The sequence below is a fragment of the Palaemon carinicauda genome, chromosome 1, assembly GCF_036898095.1.
Source record: "Palaemon carinicauda isolate YSFRI2023 chromosome 1, ASM3689809v2, whole genome shotgun sequence".
NCBI classification, from domain to species: domain Eukaryota; kingdom Metazoa; phylum Arthropoda; class Malacostraca; order Decapoda; family Palaemonidae; genus Palaemon; species Palaemon carinicauda.
The window spans coordinates 335,080,526-335,102,504 of NC_090725.1; the positions used below are offsets into that span (position 1 = coordinate 335,080,526).

At 43.8% G+C, this 21,979-nt stretch overlaps 1 long non-coding RNA gene across 1 annotated transcript in view; it reads right to left on the minus strand.

Annotated features, from left to right (window-relative positions):
* Positions 1-4,109: 4,109 nt before the first annotated feature.
* The window catches only part of LOC137645694 (uncharacterized), a 49,767-nt gene continuing 31,897 nt past the window's right edge, over positions 4,110-21,979 (minus strand). The window contains exon 3 of the long non-coding RNA XR_011045336.1: positions 4,110-4,251. This is a non-coding gene — a long non-coding RNA (uncharacterized lncRNA). The remainder of the gene's footprint in view (positions 4,252-21,979) is intronic.

The following is a 21,979-nucleotide window of genomic DNA, read 5'->3' on the forward strand; positions in this document are numbered from 1 at the left end:
ACAATTATCGCAGATCTTTTTGTTTTTACATACCCTAGATGGATGTCCAAATTTGAAGCAATTGCAGCACTGTAAAGGTTTCAGTTTGTAAAGGCGAACGGATATCCTCACATTTTCAATGTATACATAAGAGGGGACATCATGGTCTTCAAAAGTAAAAATAATCATGATGCTTCTGGGAATCATATGAACTTTACATATTTCTTTAGGGTATGTATACAAGATTTCTTCCTCGCTAAAATCATAAAGGTCCCTGTTAAAAATCACCCCTATTTCATAGCTAAAATTCAAATATGGTTCTATTTTTATGTTTAGCATAAAAGCCTGGGTTTTAGATTTGGCATGAATTAAGATGAATTTTTTTTCCATATCGAGAAATGTCTCCACATTCTATATGTATTAGCTTTCTAAATTTAAAATAATTATAGTTTTCTCCCTTTGAGGTTACAATAATCCAAACTGGTGGCTTGGGCTTTCTTTTTGTTATCAAATTTATTTTGGGGTTAATAGATTCACTCTGATACAAGCCACTGGGGTGATATGAGTCAAAGTTTCCATGAGCTGGTATTCTCACTATCAATATTCATTTTTGAAATTTCACAGATTGCTTTAAAAGTTTCCTCGTGATTATTAAGGCAGATCCATGCTTCACATTTTTCGTCTCCTTTGAAATTCATCTTTATTTCGTTATTCTCACCCCAAGGTTTAAAAGTTATTCATGCTTCATAACGACTGTGTTAATCATCAGACCTTTGTTTTCAAACTTAAACAGTTGAGAGTAGGTGGTCTTTTCTTAGCATCATTATTGAATTTTTAAGTAACAAACTGCAAAGAATAATTGTTGTCAGGCACCATAGTGAGTACAGTATAGGAATGTGACATCTGGTGTTCCTTAGGGTAACATTCTTGGCCCATTACTTTTCACACTATATAAACATATGTGGTTTGGTCAAGAAAACAAGCTCGTTACATATGCAGAGGATGCTACTCTCTTTGCATCAATTCTGTCTCCGGAATGTAGGTAGATCTAGCATTGCTGAAAATCCTAGTAGAGATTTAACTACAATTAGCGTATGGTACAATTAACGGGGCATGAAGTTGAACCATAACAAAACTCAAAGTATGATTGTAAGTCGGTTGAGGACAGTGACTCCTCAACATCCAGATCTTATGAAAGGTGAGATGACATTAGGACTTACGCCATAATTTGTGGAAAGGTCTTGAAAAAAAAAAATGGATCTATTGGCAGCCGACATAGGTGGATGGCATCTTGAGGCCTACTGAAAGTTATGGCTTGCAATTAAACTAAACCTTCACATGTTAGGTATGACTTGCTAAAGCTTACAGGACCTGTATAACAGTAAAGTTAGAAAATCCCTAAATAACCCACAGATATAATAATTTATGAATACAGTAACCACTAAGTTATTCTTCCAAGAGCTTTCAATTTTAAAAAGTATAAAAATAATAATCTTGTGCAGGTCCTCGATTCCAAGGAAGGCTTTTAGGTAGCCACTGAGACCTATTCAAACAAAAACACAATACAGTATTGCTTTGAGCCACTGGGAGGAAGAATATACACTTTATTATTGAAAACAAGTCTTCAGTTAAATACTTTTATATGCAATTTGCAAAATTTTTTTACTTCAGGTTCAAAGTCCATGAAAGTTCAATTGATAAATTATAACTGAGCCCACAACATACTGAAAGGCTGTACACAATAAAAATCACCTTTGTTCCAGTACAAATACAAACCCAAGTCTTTTACATAAGAGAAGATAAAGGAGAAGCTGGAATACAGCAGTGTAAATAGTTGGCCAGTAGTCACTTTGATTGCAGCTGTCAGCAAGGACAGATGTTCTCACTAGCTGGATATAATCAGCCCTCTTCATTCACAGGGGTTAAGTAACAGAGACAGGCAGGATAATCAAGAAGCTGCGAATGCTTGCTGCCCTGGGGTGGGTCAACTAACAACCTACCAATTCACAAGTCATTGTCTATGAGCTGTCGACTAACACACTAAGTAACCCACTATACTGCATTACATTGTTTTGACATGGTTTCTATCCCAGTATAAGTATTACATTACTGTATGAACACACTTTAGTAACTGTACACAAGTGTACTGTACGTATGTACAGTAAAGTACACAGTGAGACTACATATAACGCAAGTCATCGCCACACTTATACGTAAATACTGTTACAACAAAACACTCTTGTTCCTATCTAATAACACTTGCTGACACTGTTAGTGTATGTACAGCTTTATTAGCTAAGGTAACACTCCTAAGTGATTGCTGTTTTCGGCAGGTTGACTTGCCATTTAAAATTGCCGTACACGTACCTTATATCTACATTATTAAAGTACAGTATTCCTTAAAAGTACTGTAGAGTAGTTAAAATAACAATAACACAAATACACACTGAATACACTAGCACAATAAGAATTAAAAGAAAAAGTATCAGTACAACAACACTAACCATTTACGCATGAAGTTCTTCGCGGTAAGTCTGAAGTATGATGCAACTCTTGAGCCTTCAAATGTTTGGCCCCTAGGGTAGCATTATGTACATATCACACTTTATACTAGAATAACTATAAAAACACTAGATATGTACAGGTTTTTTCCATCACTTATTTACATCACAACTTGATTCTGCACAAAGAGGACTGAAGCGGGGGATGCACACGCAAGAAGAGACGACAGAGAGGGAAGAAGCATGAAGCAGGCCAGGTACAAAGGAGCACGGTCTGTTTGAAATCTTCGGGCCGCAAGAATAACGCAAAACCGCAAATGAATGAATTTTAATAAGTTATAAGGTTCTATGTAACGTAAATGACCTAATCCGCGAATTTTGAGGGCTAACTGTATTTGGCAGACTTTTTTAATAGAATTTACTTTTTCTTTTTACAGCATATTTGCCAGTGACTGTGACTTGTGAGGATGCCTTTTAAAACGCAGAAGTGTCCGATGGCGTCAGGCAAAGAGTGCAGCACCTTCATGAGTTCAAGGGAAACAAATACTCACATTTTGTGTCTTGCCTGCAGAGGACACTTCTGTAGTCCGGCCTCCTCCTGTGATTAGTGTCAGGAGTAGTCACCTTCCCAGGAAAAAGAAGTCTAAAAGGGATCCTTTGGTCTCTGGGTCATCCTCGAGGTTGAAGAAGTCCCGATTTCTTTCCATTACCCCTGGTATGCTGCCCTCCGTCGGTCTTTTCTGGAGGCCGGTTGGAGAAAAGTGGTAACCCTTTAACCTTGGGAAAACCTCGTGGCAAGGAGACCTCCCGTTTCCCTTACCAAAAAGGGGAGACCACCTCCCTGGGGGGAGTCTCTTTTTCTTTGTTCGTCTTTTTAGTTGGACGATGGTTTACCTTTGATGAAACCCTACTTGGGACTTCAAGGTCCTCATTCTAATGAGTGGTTGGTGGAAGTGATCTCTACAAAGACCCAACAAGAACAGGGGAAAACCCCTGCGAGAGAAGTCATCTCCCAACAGACAATGGATGGAGATACGTCTCCCAGGTACTCTTCCCTACATAAGTAACCGTAGCTGAAGAACTCGCCAGAAGACTCCTGTTACCTCGAGGTTGTCCTCTTGCAAGACCAGCAAGAGTGGATGACTGCCTTCTCCAGATCATCAGTCCTCTGACCTTTCACTCCTACAGGAGGAGGAAACCTCCAGAACATTCTGGCTCCCTGGAGCATGCTTGCAAGGTTACAAGACAACCTTTGCCAGAATCTTCCTCTCTGGAAGACCAAAATCTAGAACATGCCTCAGTCAAGCGTGCCTCGCCCTACAAACTATATAAACGAAAGGTATCAAGTAACAAAAAATTTCCCTCTATAATGTTCATGTTACTGGCATATATTTTTTATTTTGGAAAGTTTTTCACATTACATGTGTCAAACTGTTGATATTTACAAAAGGAGTCCAGTCTACCTCAAGCCTCTTATACCATTTACTTCATTATCACACTTACGTACAAGCTCAGAGGCAAACAACCTTATTAACACAAGCCAAGTTTTCACAAAAACCATGACATCAATCGACATAATAATTCTAGATATATATGAATACATACAAAAGAAAGCTTACTTACAGGTAATGTTCCAGGATGAGCAGCCTCAAATATTCCAACTTGAGTATTGGGAGGAGCACCATATTTTGTTCCTACTCTGCTAAACAGTTTGCTGGCAGAGAGAATTTGAGCATGAACTTCTAGACCTATTACAGGTTGCCACACTTCTCTAAAAACACAAAATAAAAGGGTAAAACAAAGAAAAAAAAAAGTGAAGTACATACTGTATAAACATCTTTATTAATTTAATATTATAATGTTTTAATGTTTATTTGTTCCGTAACTGAAATACAAACCACGCTATTTAATATGGGTTATTACTTTCGGCGTAGCTGAAATGACGAGCCATCAGAATTTTAACGAGGGTTTACTAGCCCACCGCTAGTTAGCAGGGGGTAGGGAGGGTAGCCTGCTACCCCCCCCCCCCCCCCACCCTCACACACACACCTGTGCTGAGCTCACTTTGCTCTCGGCTCGGGTGGTAGTCGGACGTGTCCGCTCTCGCCCTCGCCTCTTTGACAGCCATTAATGCTTTTGTCTTTTTACTTACTTTTTCTTATACTTGTAAAAAAAAAAATATATATATATATATATATATATGTGTGGTGGCCTTGTGTAGTGCAAGGCCACCACAGTTCCACTTCGTGGGGAACGACCTCTCCCTCTCTGGTCCTTCGGTCTTCCATTCGGCATATATCCGTTAACTCGGCCACCGCAGGGGAATCGTCATCGCCTGGACTATCTTCATTCATCTACTATCTTCGCTTTTCCTCTGTTCCTACAGAAAACTTGGATTCTCAGCGAAGGGGGTGTGGCCTTTTTTAGTTTGACTACGGTCTCTCTCTACTCAAGGTCGTTCACCTTTACTACGTACTATTACGGAAGCTTCTTTCCCGTTGCGGGTTAAGTTGCTATTCCGTTTGTCTCTATTTTTAGTGAAATCTAATTGTATTTTAACTTTTCAGCTTTCTCCGTGGGGAACACTTCCCTTCAGAGGGTCAGTGGTTCTCACTTTTAGTGAATATTCTTAGATGATTTAGATAATTAATTCTGTTATAATTCTGGTTTTTTTATTAGTTACTCCGCCCCCCTTCTCCTGTGGATGTCATCTGGGGAAGGTGGGCGCATAATATATTCTTATTTTATGTTTTTCCCTCGGGGTTCCTCTTCGGAGTTCCTCCCTGGGGAATTTCTGTTAATATAATTATTCAATTTTATTTTCACAGTTAACTATGCAGTTTTTCTTCGTTCGACTAGAGTGCGCCAACGAAGCAGAGCTGTCCTGTTCATGCCTGGGGAATCTGCTGTCGCTGCCGTCCCTCAGAGGACGTCGTTATGGGCGTTATCCCTTCTCTTAGAAGTACTCTCGCGACAACATGCCAGCACTTCAGATCATCTTAGATCACTAAAGGAGGTTTTTCCAGGGGTTGGACAACTTCCCTTCCAAGGGAGGTTTCCTCCCCAGGTGTGAGGTTTTCTCCCTTTAGAGGGAGAACTTCCCATACCTTAATAATTTCATCGCCTTCGACTACTGTTGCTGCTCTTCGGCCAGACTTTTCTACCCCCTTGCTGAGTTTCTTTTCCTTCAGGGGTGGAGCACAGACTTGGCAAGTCTCTTCTACAAAGAGAGAGAGAGGCCACTCATAGAGACTCCTCTTCGGAGATCGTTCCTGATAAGGTCAGCTTGCTAATCCAATGGCCGTATGGGGCGTCACCAAGAGTATCTTCAGGTCTCTTCTACGAAGTGTCACCTCTCTCGTTCGCGAGAGAGACCACTCAGAGACTCCTCTTCGGAGGATCGCTACTGATAAGGTCAGCTTGCTAATCCAACGGCCCTAAGGGCTTCACCACGAGTGTCTTCAAGTCTTTTCTACGAAGGGCACCTCTCTCGTTCGCTGGAGAGGTCTCTCATAGAGACTACGCCTCGGAGGATCAAGCAGAACTTCCAATGACCTCTACCTTGTGCTGCAACGTGGTCCTTTGGACTACGGTCCTGGACTCTAATACGGACCTTTTACGGTCCCATCGGTGGATGCTGGCCCTTCCAAAGGGCACATCCCGGTTCCTGATCGTCCTGCCAGCTGACCTACCGATCTACCAGCGCAACCTTGCGCTGCAACGAAGGACTTCGGTCCTGGACTCTATAGCAGACATGCTTATGGTCCTCATCGGGGGATGCCCGCCCTTTTTTTAAGGAAACATCCCAGTCCCTGATCGTCCTGCCAGCTGACCCTTCAACCTACTAGCGCGTAAAGTGTGCGTGCTCGCCGATCTTCTTACATGCGCAAGCGCCGACGATCATCCGCGCGCAGGTACCGATGATTTCCCGCGCGCGTCCACTTCGCGCGCTCGCCGATCTTCTCACGCGCACAAGCGCTGACGATCTTCTCACGCGCGCAAGCGCTGACAATCTTCTCACGCGTGCAAGCACTAACGATCTTCTTACGCGCGCAAGCGCCAACGATCTTCTCACGCACGCAAGCGCCAACGATCTTCTCACGCACGCAAGCGCCAACGATCTTCTTACACGTGCAAGCAGCGACAATCCACCCAAGCGCCGACGATCTTCTTACGAGCGCAAGCACCGACGATCTTTTCCGCGCGTGGGTACCGATGGTCTCCCGTATGCGCACCAATAGTCTTACGCATGCGCTCCGATGGTCTTCCGCGTGCGCGCCGATGGTCTTTCGCGCGCGCGCCGATGGTCTTTCGCGCGCGCGCCCCGATAGCCATGCGCGCGCGTTCCAACATTCTGGCCTGCACGGGCTCTTCATTCTGATACTGCAAGTCAATCTCATTCCTGCGCACTCTATGAAGTCTCACGCGCACGCAAGCGCTCCAGCAGTCTCCCGCGCGCGAGCCCCGGGTATTCCCCATCGCGCGAGCGCCAGCGCGCTCCCCAGCGCAATGGCCAATACCCTCCCACGCGCGAGGCTGCCAGACAACGCGCGGTAAGGGCGCTATCACCGCAACCCCCCCCCCCCCCAAGCACAGAACAGCGCGCTTGCCGGTAGGGGGGAAGGTTCTAGAAAGGTCCAGGGACATTTCTTCCTTATCTTCTTTCTTCTTATAGGCAAACTCCCCCTCCAGAGGGAGTGTCTGACAGCGCAGCCGTCAGCCGGCAGCCCTAGTTTGGGGCTCTAATCAGAGCGGTAGCTAGCACAGGCTTTCAAGCCTGTTCTCTCTGAGTTGGGCCACAAATCCTTGGCTGCATCTACTCCCCTGAAGAAGAAAAGAGGAGTTTCGGACGCGGTAACTTCTCCGAGGACGAAGCTGTCTCCTCGTAAGTCTTTGAGGCAGGCATCCTCCCCAGTCAGACTTTTCTCCCTCCCCTTCGGACGAAGATTTCCCGTCCTCAGGAGAGTCACGTGAGGTGAGACGTTCCCCCATCACACAATTGAGGGAAACCCCACCTCGCGCGGTAAAGTCTTCTCGAATAAGGGTGGAGAAGAGCCTGCCTTCGTCGTTGTTGGAGTCCTGCATCCCTCCCAGGAGGGAGCCAAAGGACTCCAAGACAATACCGGGAGGCCCCTAGCACCGGAATCTACAAGCTCAGACATTCTTCCGTTATGGGAACGAACCGGGTTGAGCCTAAGGACGTGGAGCAGGCTGCTGAGAGGTGGAGGAGGTCACCAAGACTCCCTCCTACATAGGGCTTTGACATTCAAGCCCTATAAACCTCCAGCACCCCAGCAGCCACGTCCCACCAAGACAACGGCAGCGAAGACAGTGGTGTCTAAGCCCTTTCCGGTCAAGGACAAGAAAGGCAAGTCCTCCAGGGGAGGGAAAAATCCTAGAGGGACCAGCCGAGGCCGCAAACGCTAGGATTGACAGTCCCCCTGCATGTCCGCAGTGGGAGGATGCCTACAAGGTTGCGCAGACAGGTGGCAGGAACTCTGGGCCGATTCCTGGACGATTTCCGTAATCAGTCAGGGATATCGCGTCCTGTTCACAACATCTCTACCTCCCCTGAGGACGAATCCGGTGTCATTTAGCTCCCTTGCCATGAGATCAGCAAGGGGGCGGGCCTTTAGGGCAGATGTCCAGATTAAAGCAAACTCCGTTCAGCATGGAGACCGCAAACACAGTCAGTTTTGCAGTGAAGCCACAAGACTTCATGCGTATACTGGATCTCAAGGACAGGTACTTCCAGATCCCAGTCCATCCGTCTTCAAGGAAGTACTTAAGATTCAGCCTAGACAACAAGATCTACCAGTTCAAGGTACTGTGTTTAGGTCTCTCTACAGCACCACAGGGTTTCACCAGAAGTGTTCACCCTAATATCATCGTGGGCACACAGGATCGGCATCCGTATCCTCCGTTAACTGGATGACTGGCTGATCCTAGCAGACTCGGAGTCATCCCTTCTTCGACACCGAGACAAACTTCTAGGACTTTGCCAGTATCTGGGGATCATGGTAAATCTCGAGAAGTCCTCTCTGCTTCCCACTCAAAGACTGGTTTACCTAGGCATGATTATAGACACCAATCTCCACAAAGCCTTCCCATCAGACGACTGGATAGCAAGGCTGAGAAGGGTCGCAAGCCCTTTCTTCAGTCGAGAAGAGCTTCCAACCCAATCGTAGTTACGTCTCCTCGGTCACCTTTCATCCTTGGCTCGTCTAGTTCCCAACAATCGCCTCAGGACGAGATCTCTCCAGTGGCGGCTCAAGTCCCAGTGGAATCAAGGTTGCGATTCCCCGGACGTTATAATCCCTATGGGTCCTGCGGAACGGAAGGACCTCCAGTGGTGGGTGACAGACAAGAACCTACGAAAAGGAGTGGATCTACTGTACCACAGGACCTCAGGCCTGTGGTCAGAATCAGAAAAGTGCCTCCATATAAATCGTCTAGAGATGAAGGCCGGTTTGTTGGCCCTTCCGCAGTTCCAACAATACCTTGCAGGTCACTCTGTGGTGGTAATAAGCGACAACACCACAGTAGTGGCTTACATCAACAAGCAAGGAGGTACCTTTTCGAAGCAGCTATCCAATCTTGCATGAGATACTGAGATGGACCGAAGTCCGCTCGATTCTACTATCGGCGTGTTTCACTCCAGACAAGAGGAATGTGCTCGCTGACAATCTGAGCAGAGCGTCTCAGATAGTGAGTATCGAGTGGTCTTTGTGTCATCTAGTAGCCAACAATGTCCTGACTTTGTGGAGTTCCCCGACTGTGGAACTGTTCGCGACAGCGCTGATCTTCAAGATTCCACTGTACTTTCCCCCAGTCCTGGATCCCAAGGCACTCTGGCAAGATGCTTCCCAACAACGGGGGGACAACATCAACGTGTAAGCCTTTCCAACGTTCTGTCTGATGAGGAGGGTGCTTAACAATACCAGAATATCGGTCAATTTTTCAATGACCCTCATAGCTCCGCTATGGCATCACGCGGAATGGTTTCCGGACCTTCTGCAATTCCTAACGGAACTTCCGAGAGAATTCCTTCCACGACACAATCTACTCAGACAACCACATGCCAGCATCTTCCACAAAGCCGTAGCTTTGCTACGACTTCACGCCTGATGACTATCCAGCATCTCCTCGCTGAGATAGGAATTGTCTAGACATCTGCGAAAATCATCCGCATCTGTCTACCAGGCAAAGTGGAAAGTCTTCTGTGGTTGGTGTCTTGGAAGGGGTATCTCTCCACTCGATGCCACTATTCCAGCAATAGCAGAGCTCCTCGTGTATTTGCGGGAAGAAAAGGCACCTTTCAGTCTCGGCGGTGAAAGGCTATCACTCGGCCTTAAGTCTAGCCTTAGGCTCAAAGGAATGATCTTTTGTTCCTCGCTGGAACTTTCCCTACTCATACGAGCTTATGAACTTACCTGCCCTCAGTCGGATGTGAGACCTCCTCCGTGGAACGTGGTTCGGGTTCTCAGGTCTCTTAAGAGACCTCACTATGAACTATTACGCCAGGCTTCAGTTCGCCACCTGACTTGGGAGACGGTGTTCTTACTAGCTTTGGCTTCGGCCAAGCGAGTCGGTGAACTTCATGGTCTCTCATATGACATCGCCCATGCAAGGGTATGGGGGGAACGTAACGTTTAAACTCATCCCTGGGTTGGTGCTCAGACTCAAAATCAGGGGGTGCCGGGCGCTCGGTTCGACTCCTCCCGGATTTGAGTCTACATTCTGTAACAGATGTCCCAGACCTTCTCCTACTATGCCCAGTAAGGAGTCTGAGGTCATATCTCAGAAGAACGGCTACAGTCCGTCCCCAGGTGCAAGCACTGTTAGCACTGGGAGGATTAAGAGGAGGGTCACCAAGAACACCATCTCGGCATGGATTTGTAGGGTGATCCATCTGTCCCTGAATCCAGACCCTCCTCCGTCATGTCACCCTAGAGCACATGATGTCAGGGGCGTAGATACATCCCTGGCCTTCAAGAGAAATTTCTCAGTGATGCAGGTCCTTCAAGCTGGGGTGTGGAAGCATCAGACGACCTTCACAGCCCACTACCTGCACGACGTGACCCACAGGAGGCTCGATACGTTTTCTATCGGCCCTGTGGTGGCTGCACAACAACTGGTTTAAAACCTCAGGCTCCTTAGTGGACAAGTAGCAGAAGGTTGAGGGCATTGTTACCTGGTCTTAGTCTGCATGAATGAAAAGATTGGTCTGGCTCTTACTCTTTTCTTCATCTTCCCCTCTCTTGGGGAAAGCAGCAGCATGGGTTCTCTGCACAGCTGACCTCAAACCACTGCAGGTAAACCATGTTTCCTTGTGTTCAGAGTATTAAGATAATACTGTCATGTCCCCATACCCTGATGAGGTGGTATTGGGAGAGTCCTAGCCTAAAGTTTCCTTCTAAGGGACTACAGGTCAACTTCCTAGGACGAGTCACACTTCAGACCTTTACACACAGCTTACGTAGGTCGCAGCCCTTGCGCAGCAAGGTTCTAGCAAGGTGCAGGGACTCCTTATTGTTGAGTGTTGACACACTCAGATACCGAGTACCCGGGCAAAGCCAAAAGCCAGTCCTGGCTGTGACTTACCACCCTTCCTAAGGGGTGAGTCACCCATATTAAATAGCGTGGTTTGTATTTCAGTTACGGAACAAATGACAAATTCGTAGGTAATTTTTATATTTCCTAAATATACAAACCTTAGCTATTTAATCAAACTTGCCCGCCAGCCCTATCCCCCGTGAAGTCCTACCTCTAAGCAAAGTGAGCTCGGCACAGGTGTGTGAGGGGGGGGGGTAGCAGGCTACCCTCGTTAACATTCTAATGACTCGTCATTTCAGCTACGCCGAAAGTAATAACCCATATTAAATAGCTAAGGTTCGTATAGTTAGGAAAAATACAAATTACCTACGAATTTGTCATGTTTTTTATTAAAATGTTTCTTTAAAATGACAAATTTAGAGATAATTCCTATTATGTAAACCTAAGTCCTTTATATAGGAGAAATAACAATGAAGCTGGAGAACACGGCAGGTAAAACTTTAACAAGGTAAACAGGTGATCGGTATTACCGGCTGGGAGCTGGCTTTCCAGCTCCTCTACTTGCACACAGAGTAGTCACTTTGATTGGAGCTGGGGTTTTTTCAGAGGTTGGTGATGGCAGCAAAGTATGAGTAAAGGACTCAGGTTTGTATAGTTAGGAAAAATACGAAATATCTCCAAATTCGTCTAAAGTTCTGGTACAAATACAAACCTTCATCCTTTACATAGGAGACTCATCCTTTGGTGGGAGGAAGGCCCCTTCAAACTAGATGAAACTTATCCCAGGTTACCAAGAACTTGGAGTCTTTTTAAGTGGTGATGAGCTAAGGTTTCTTCACACCTCGTGCACCAGTGGTTCGACAAGATCAGCAGGTCCATGGCCCATGCAACAAAAATTGCGGAGCAGAAAATTTCTGTCATAACAAGGGATTTGTATACCAATAGATTTATGGGTGACCATCAAGGATGGGGCTGGTTTGCATGACACTAGATATGATAAGCACAAGTAGCAACGATATAAAAAACACAATGCACTAAGCATAAAAGAAGCCATGATTGTAGAGCATGGACGGAAGACCTTTTAACGGAATGGCGATCCGAAGAGAAGTGGAGCTTGAATAACAACAGCATGTAATGGTGCCTAGTAGTGTTTCCAGGTAACCTATTATGGTTGCAAAGGGCCCGTGTTTTTTCTTTTTTGTTTGGTCATAGAAAATATACATTAGGAGTAACCCACTTAAATATCTCAGAAGTTTACATTGCCATAGAAATGAAACAAATATACATGACAACTTTATAGTTCACACATGTAAACTTTGTATAGAAATTCTATTAATAAAATCAATTAAGAGGGGTTCATACATGCAGTATGTTCAAGTAATATTTTATATGCAAAATATAACGCAAGATGAAAAATATAAATTTTCATTACAGCTATAAGAAAAGATTCTGTCTCTCTCTCACTATAAAAAAAGGTAAAGATTTTGAAATTGGATTACCATCATTTTATCATAGGCTTGAATAATTTTCTATTAAAGGAATTATTTCGATCAAGAAAAATTAGAAAATTTTAATTCATAGAGAATTTACGATAATCGGTAACTTTCTTTGTTTACGAAAAAATTTGCACTTTTTTCTAAACAAAGCATTTTAGAATTGCCATCACGTATTAATATTAAACGTGTACAATTAAAATAAACTAATTTTGATTTTACAATATGAAGCACCAGGGTCAAACAGGAAATGAAATTTCCCTTTACTAGCAGCCATTTCAGTAAACTCCTTAATCAGTCAAAGCTATCAACCTTATTTATTCACGACTACTAATTCTGACCATAATGCTTTTATCACAAATTGAAAAGGAATGAAAAGTAGAGCGAAACATAATTCATGTCATTAGCTTATTCTATATCTGAATAGATTTCTTTTGAAGTGAGGATGAAATTTTTCCATTAAGAAATAGTGATTGAGGAAAAACATTTCTATATAGAACAAACAAATTGGAGTAAGCTTTAGGGGAGCATAGCTAAAATTAGAATAAGCCAGATGTTTCTCAGTAAAGTTTAAATGCTACAGCTCTAAGCTATGGAAAAGAATATCTATGTTTTATGCAGTAAATTCATCTATACAAAATCTGCATTAAATAGAATTAACATGGTATTTTTATTATAAAATAAATTTTTAAATATATTCATCTGGTAGTTACATGTATATAGCTTAGCGTCACAACAGAAAATTCAAATTCGTGGCGATCGCCGCCATGACAGTAGGTGGTCATACATGAGCGCCATCACTTTTAGGCTATCAGAACCATTCCCAACATTCTTCAGAAATTTCATGTCTCTGTTTTCAGAGGGGAGGAGGGAGGGTCCTTTATATACCTAACTACCAGGTAAGTATATTTGAAAATTTATTTTATAATAAAAATACCATTTTTAAAAATGTAACTTCCCTGGTAGTTATATACAGTATATATAGCTGATTGACACAATCGGTGGCGAGTTGAAAACCACATCCCATTGGGAAATTCTTATAATTATTAATATCCACAATTAGTAGTACTAACAATCTGGTTCTTACCTGATAAGGAAGCTGGCTTCATAATTACTATGCCTCATTTCGCTTGCATTCCTTGAGACTCAGCAACCACTCCGTGGGCTGTAGAAGTCTCTTGGGGCTGCCACAAGGTCCTCGACCTCTAGCATGGCTAGACCACCAACCTTGCAAACCTGGCATAGCCAAGGCTACTGAATCTAACCACCTACTCTAAGTTAAAAAAAAAATAATAATAATAAAAAAATAAATGACTTGCATCCCAGACTGTGTCAGGTTGCGATAACCTTCACAGACAACCTGCGAACACAAATGCAAGAAAAGGCAAGGGTATAATAGAAGATTATAGGGTAGAGGCAGTAGACCCTTCTCCAACTACGACGCCAGAGGTAACGTACGGACCCAGGGAACAGCAATCCTCATACTGGGTTTGTACATCTTTGAGATAATAGTCTGCGAAGACTGATTTACTTCGCCAAAACGTGGCCTCTAAAATAGACTTCATAGATTTATTATGCTTGTAGGTCATAGAGGTTGCAACAGCTCTAACCTCATGCGGTTTCACCTTGAGAATTGGGAAAATCCCTTCTTTGCAATTCTGGTGGGCTTCTCTTATCAAGTCCTTGATGAAGAAAGCTAGAGCATTCTTAGATAATGGTAAAGAGGGTTTTTTAACAGAACACCAGAGGTTGTCTGTTTGTCCTCTTAGACACATGCAGACAGAATTTAAGAGCTCTTACTGGACAAAAGCCTCTCTCCTTCTCTCGACCAACTAAGTGAGATAGCCCTGGGATGTTAAAAGATCTAGGCCAAAGTCGAGAAGGATTCTAATTTTTAGCGAGAAAGACATGCTGGAGGGAGCAAATAGCATTGTCTCCATTAAAGCCAACCCTCTTGCTGATGGCTTGTAACTCCCCTACCCTTTTTCCTGTAACCAAAGCAACCAGGAACAGTCTTTTTGGTAAGATCCTTCTAGGATGCCTTGTCCAAGGGTTCAAACCTACTTGAGGTTAAAAAGGCCAGAACTACATCCAAGTTCCAAGAGGGGGTTGGATTGTCTTTCCTCTTAGTCGTCTCGAAAGATCTAATGAGATCAGAAAGATCCTTATCACCCGACACGTTAATGTTACGGTGACGGAAGACGGAAGCTAGCATGCTGCGGTAACCCTTGATGGTAGGAACAGCTAGCTTCTCTTTAGTACACAGATATAATAAAAAATCTGCTATATTGGCTATAGAGCTACTGGTGGAGGAAAGCTTGTTATTCCTGCACCATCCTCTAAATATGTCCCACTTGGATTGGTAGACCCTGATAGTGGATGTCCTTCTCGCTCTGGCGATAGCTCGTGCAGCCTCCCTTGAAAAACCTTTTGCTCTTGCCAGCTTTTTGATTGTCGAAAGGCAGTCAGATTGAAAGCGAGGAGATTTTGGTGGTACAGTATCTCTCCAAATGAGGCTGTTTGAGTAGATCTCTCCGATTGGGTAATATTCTGGGGATATCTACAAGCCACTCCGTTATCTCAGCAAACCAAGGTCTCGTAGGCCAAAATGGAGCTATCAGAGTCATGCGGAGGTTGGGCGATTCCCTGAATTTCTTCAAGACTTTGTCCAGGGTCTTGAATGGAGGAAAAGCGTACACGTCTAGGTTTTCCCAATTCAGAAGAAAAGCGTCCACTGCAGCTGCTTCCTGGTCTGGGACTGGAGAGCAAAATACCAGCAACCTCTTTGTCCTTTGTGTGGCGAAGAGGTCTATCGAGGGTTGACCCCACAACATCCAAAGGTTGGTGCACACCCCGTGATGCAGGGTCCACTCTGTGGTTAGAACTTGTCTCTTTCTGCTGAGCAGATCCGCCCCGACGTTCTTCTCTCCTTCTATGAAGCGAGTAATCAGGGTTATGTCTCTCGCTTCTGCCCAGAGGAGTAGGTCTCTCGCAACTTCGTAAAGTGAGATCGAATGAGTGCCTCCTTGCTTTTTTATATAAGCCAACGAAGTGGTGTTGTCTGCGTTGATCTGAACCACTCTTCCTCTGACTTCCTTCTGAAAATGAATGAGGGATAGGTGAATGGCCACTAGCTCTTTGAGATTTATGTGCCACTTCTTCTGTGACTTTGACCACATACCCGATATTTCGGCCTTTCCGAGTGTTGCATCCCACCCCATGTCTGAGGCGTCTGAGTACAACACTAGGTCGGGGTTCCTTTGATACAGATCGAGCCCTTCCTGGAACCTGTTGATATTGTCCCACCATTCCAAGTGATTCCTGATCATTAGAGGGATAGGCATCCACTTTTCCAAACTTTGATTCCTTGTCCAATATTTTGTCAGATGAAACTGCATTGGACATAGATATAGTCTTCCCAGTGATACAAACTGTTCGATTGATGATAGGGTGCCTAGGAGACTCACCCAATCTCTCACCAAGCATGACCCTAAGTCTAGGAAGTGACATACTTTTGTTAGGCAGTCTATAATCCGTTTCAGGGCTGGAAAAGCCCGAAAAACTGCTGAGTGAATCCTCATCCCCATGTCACGCACCATCATCCACCTTCCCCCTGCCTGCCTTCCCTGTACAACAAGCGGGGTGTTTGTTAATTACTTAAGCACCTGTCACGTCTTCTAATTAGCAGTCGCAAGTGGGATTGCTTGCTCCCGCCTCAACGTAAGCCAATCAGGATACGCCGTGATTGCTTCTGGCCTATATATATATATATATATTATATATATATATAGAGGGTCTGAGCTGGGTCGGGAGTCACTGGCTTCTCATTACTGCTACAAGTCTGCCTCCCTCACCTGTATTGTGTATCGTCCTACGCCTGTCTGTTTATTGTGAACTACTCTGCTGGTCGGCCGTTACGGCTAAGTATTTTGTAACCTGTACCTTAGTAACCTGTACCTCGTAATCCCCTTATCTCACCAGTGTGTTGTCCAGTGTTAGGACAGTTATATTATCTTCATATTTGTGTATTATTTTGTGTGTATTATGTTTACTTTATATATATGTTTACTGTGCACTGAATTAAATTAATGTTACGTTACTGAAATATTATTTCAACTTCCCATTCCCAGCATACCACAGTTACATGCATGTCCCTTGCTTATCTTCCCTTTTACTTCACCTTGGGTATTCGGTATGCAATTATATTTAACTTGTTTATTTTACATTCTAACACCCAAGTTGTGACAAGTGGCGACCTTGCCAGGATAACTAGCTTGCCCGAACGTAATTGCTAAGTTAGTGATCGTTGTCAGTTAGTTGTTACTCTCTTGTGTCCTGTTAATCATGAATCACTTTCTTTTACTGTGACAATGCTTTGATTTTGTTCAGTGCTTTAATGTGTTTCTTGTATCTGATAAGTGAAGTGTTTTTTTTATTGTAAACCAAGACGAGTGTTGGTATGTGTAGTTTAAATTCTTACAGTAAAACTCGTTTGGTACTGTACTTTGTACCGCCACACCACACGTTAGCTCAAGTGAAGTAAGTAGCAGTCATAGAGTTTACTCAGTTTTAAGTGTTCACAGCCCTCACTAGTAAACTTTATCAGCGTTAGGGTTAGCTAATAAGTGCTTACTTCCGCTCCTCCATTCCGTGTGTACGGATCATTGTTGTTTGTGTATCTTTATATCAAGTATCGTTTATCGTTCAAAGTATCGGAGTGTCCATTTCTTTTCCCAAGCCTCTCTAGTTTCTCCAGTATCATTAAAAATCTTATTAAAGTATCTTTACGCGGTATGTGATTGTCGGTGACTCAGGCACGAACACTCCATCTATGAATCCTTATCAAGTATCTTTTTCAAGTATCATTTATACAAACTTGTGTTTGTCTCAGTCTCACACGAACAATAATCTTAGGCATAGGACGAAGGGTATAACGAGACATTACTGAGGTTCTGTCTAGTTATCGAAGGGCTGTTTCTGTTTTACGACCTGGCCGTCCTTGTCTATCGAGTGCTAGTTACGGCTAGTTCAATAATTTCATTTGATTCTTTTCCCTGTATTCTTTTTGGTGTTTACTATTAATACTTAACTATGTCGTTTAACCTAGATGACTTTGTCGCTAATCCAGCTTCGGATAAGTTAGCAGGACCTCTCAGAAAAGACGATTGGAAGCAAATTCCCCATCATTACGGCATTGAAATTCACTATAAGCTAAATAAGACAATGATTAAGAATGGGGTGGTTGAAGAGTTAGTCAGCCAAGGGGTACTGGCGGCAGTCGCCATAGATACTTTAACCCCGGCGAGTTCGGTGCTACCTGACGCTCAGGCTGAAGCAGCTGGTTACCGCTCGCCTCCCGTTCTGTCACATGCTAGGCCTTATCAGCGATTTACTGAAGTCAATCCCTTAGAACTGGAGAAATTGAAATTAGAGTATCAATTACAAATGCAAAGAGAACTGTTAGAAAGCAAAAAAGAAAGAAAAACTCAGATTAGAAGTAGAAAACAAGAGAAAAACTCAGATTATAAGTAGAAAGAGAAAGGCTTGCATTAGAAAGGGAGAAGCTAGAAAGTGAGTTAAGAGTTAAAATCTAAAGAGGTGGACATAAGAGAAAAGCAAAGAAAAGGAACTAGAAATATAGGAAAAAACAGTTAAAAATTAAATGATGGTAACATGTCCTCCCTCCTTCCTAGCTTTTCTGAAGATGATGTGGATGGGTACTTTCGAGATTGCTGCTAAAAAACAAGAATGTCCAAAGGATGAATGGCTTACCATTCTAACCCCAAAATTAACAGGAAAGGCTCTTCGGGTATATAACAGTTCAGACAGGCCCGAGGATTATGATTTTGTTAAGAAACAGGTCTTGTATGCCTATGCTCTTACTCCCGACGGCTACCGACTGAAATTCAGATCCTTAACCAAGTCCCGTACCCAAACTTATGTTGCATTTGCCACTGATAAATTAAGACAATGTAAAAAGTGGCTTGAGGCTATTACCGGTAATGTAACAACCTTTTCAGAACTGGTTAATGCTGTTGTCTTGGAGGAGTGGAAGAATAAGCTTCCCTTCCACTTGGCGAGATATATGGAGGAAAGGGGTGAGAAGGAGCTGATCCGAGCAGTAGAGTTAGTGGATGCTCAGGCGTTGATGATAGACACGTGGGGGAGTGGAGCTCGTAGGCAGAGCCCCAGTGTGAGACCCCCCTCTGGTGAACACCTTGTAGGAGTGGGGCGAGGTTTAGGAGGCAACAGTTCACGTCCTGCTCCCCAGCCAGTAACCTGTAATTATTGTAAGAAACCCGGGCATATGATCCAAGAGGGTCGTAATCCTGGGCGTAGAGTGTCCAAAAGTTCTAACACCAAACACACAGTTACTACTTCTAAGCCAATAGCAGCCTCAAATGTGCCTGGTCCTAATCTCTCTCTCTCTTTGACCCTTTTATCTCTCAAGGATTTGTGTCGATACATAAGGGTGATCATAAGTACCCTATCACTATACTTAGAGACACAGGTGCAGCTCAGTCCATTCTATTATCCAATGTCATTCCGAACATTTCTGATTCTTACACCGGTGAAAAAGTTTTACTGTGATCTAACTTGTCAAACATCTTATCCCCTAGCAGAAATCTATCTTGAATGTGACCTTCTATCCTCCCCTGTTCAAGTAGCTATACGTCAAGACTCCTTGCCTGTACACGGAATTCAGTTTCTACTAGGTAATGATCTCGCAGGTACCCTAACAGTTCCTCCAGTGAAGACAGTAGACCAACCTTTACCTGTTAGTCCTACACATGATCTGGATGAAAGACTTCCTCACCTTTTCCCTGCCTGTGCTGTCACCCGGTCTCAAATAAAGTCTTAACTTCTCCCTCCACTAATTCTTCATCCCTAACTCCATCTTTACCTACTACTCCTACATCCTTTGGGAAGGATGATCTGATAAACAGGATCATGAACAAAGAAGAACTCATTCAGGCACAACAGCAGGATCACACTCTTTCTCATGTACTTTACACAGCTACCGACAAAACAGATATAGACACCATTACATGCTTTTATTTTGAAGATGGAGTTTTAATGAGAGCATACAGACCACCTACCCACAATAAATTGCAGTCCTGGTCAGAAACCCATCAAATAGTCCTTCCTACATCGGTTCGGAATAGTGTCATCAAATTAGCTCATGATGGTTTTGCAGGACATCTAGGTGTAAGGAAAACTTATCTCAAAGTATTCGAACATTTCTACTGGCCGGGGATGCGAAAGGACATTTCCAGTTTCGTGCGAACCTGTCACATTTGCCAGATAGCGGGTAAACCTAATCAGAACATTCCCAAAGCTCCCCTCAAGACAATATCTATCAAAGAGGAGCCTTTCAATAAAATAATCATTGATTGTGTCGGGCCCCTATTAGGACAAAGAAAGGAAATGAATATCTTTTAACTGTAGTTGATGTGACCACCCGTTATCCTGAGGCATTCCCCCTTAAATCCATCACTGCCAAATCTGTAATCGCCCCTTTGTTATCCATGTTCACCTCTAAAGGAATCCCCTGTCAGATCCAATCCGATCAAGGTACTAACTTTACAAGTGCTCTCTTTCAACAGGTCCTTACTGAACTGGGAATCAAACATGTTGCCTCCTCAGCTTACCATCCACAATCGCAGGGGTGTCTGGAAAGGTACCACCAGACCCTAAAATCCATGCTGCAAAAATACTGCCTGGAGACTGGAGCAAGTTGGGACACTAACTTAGATTGGTTATTTTTTTCTATTCGGGAAGCCAATCACAAATCTATGGGTTTCTCACCTTTTGAGTTATTGTATGGGCGACCCATAAGGGGACCCTTAAAAATATTAAAAGATCAGTGGTTCATGCCCCAGTCAGACAGTCACACTAATGTAAATTCATATGTTAAAAATCTACAAAGTAAATTACAGGAAGTACGTAAATTTTCTAAGTCCCACTTGTCCCGGCTCCAAGGCAAATATAAAGCACAGTATGACAAGAAAACGAAAAGTAGAACATTTAATCCAGGGGACTTGGTTTTGGCTTTTCTACCTATAACAGGGAGACCAATGCAAAAGAGGTTTTTAGGGCCATATAAGATTAAAGAACGGCTGGGACCCCTTAACTATGTTCTTGAAACCCCTGACCGACGTAAGAAACAGCAGTTGGTACATATTAATCTGATAAAGTCCTACCTTTCCAGACCACCAGAGGAGGGTACCAGCAGTTTGCCAGTGTCTCTTGTAACTATTAAGGATGATGTAGCTCCTGTGGCAGTGACTTTGTCCGAGGAAAACGAAGACACCCAATCCATTAACTTTCCCTTACCTACCAGTGCCTCATTGAATCAAGAACTATTGCTTCAGTCTAATGAGTATTTTTGTGGGCTTAACCCTTGTCAAAAACAGACAGATAATTCACTTGCTAAAACAATTTCCAACTATTACCTCAGAACATCCAGGCTCTTGCAATATTCTTAAAAATAACATTCAATTAAAAGATCCAAACCAACCTCCCATTAGACAGCATCCTTATCACCTTAACCCTGTCAAGACTGTAATCCTCAAACAAGAAGTACAGTATCTTCTTGATCATAATCTAGCCGTACCTAGTCAATCTCCATGGGCATCACCCTGTATCTTGGTTCCTAAACCGAATCAAACTTTCCGGATGTGTACAGATTTCCGTAAATTAAACAAAGTCACTGTCCGGGATGCCTACCCATTGCTACTCATTGAAACACTGCTAGATACAGTAGGAAATGCCTCTTTCATTTCTACAATAGACTTACTGAAGGGATATTATCAGGTGTAGTTAACCCCAAGAGCCCAGGCCCTTTCTGCATTTATTACCCCATTTGGACTCTATGAATATCAGGTGATGGCTTTTGGACTTACTAATGCTCCTGCCACATTCCAGACTCATTAACTCCATCATCCGAGACCTGCCAGGAGTTCATGCCTACTTGGATGATGTGGTGGTGGTGGCGGCCAACTAGAACGACCACGTGATGCGGCTGAGAAGACTGTTCCAACGGTTGGAGGACGCAGGACTCGTCATTAACCTCCAGAAGTCAGTGTTAGGTCGTGACACCGTGACCTACTTGGGTCATATAGTGGGAAGCGGTACTATGCGCCCAAAAGAAGCCAACGTGGAGGCGATCCTTTCCTTCCCTACACCCACGACACGAAAGGAGGTGATGAGGTTCCTCGGGATGGCGGGGTATTACCGTCGATTCTGCAGCAACTTCTCTACTGTGGCTGTGCCCCTCACCACTCTGACTAGCCCTGCTCAGCCTTTAAAGTGGACTCCAACGTACCAGACGTCTTTTGCCCACATCAAGAACTTCTTGGCTTCTGAACCAGTACTTAAGGCACCCGATTATCAGCGGCCCTTCCACCTACTGGTTGACGCGAGTGGAATTGGAGTTGGGGCAGTGGT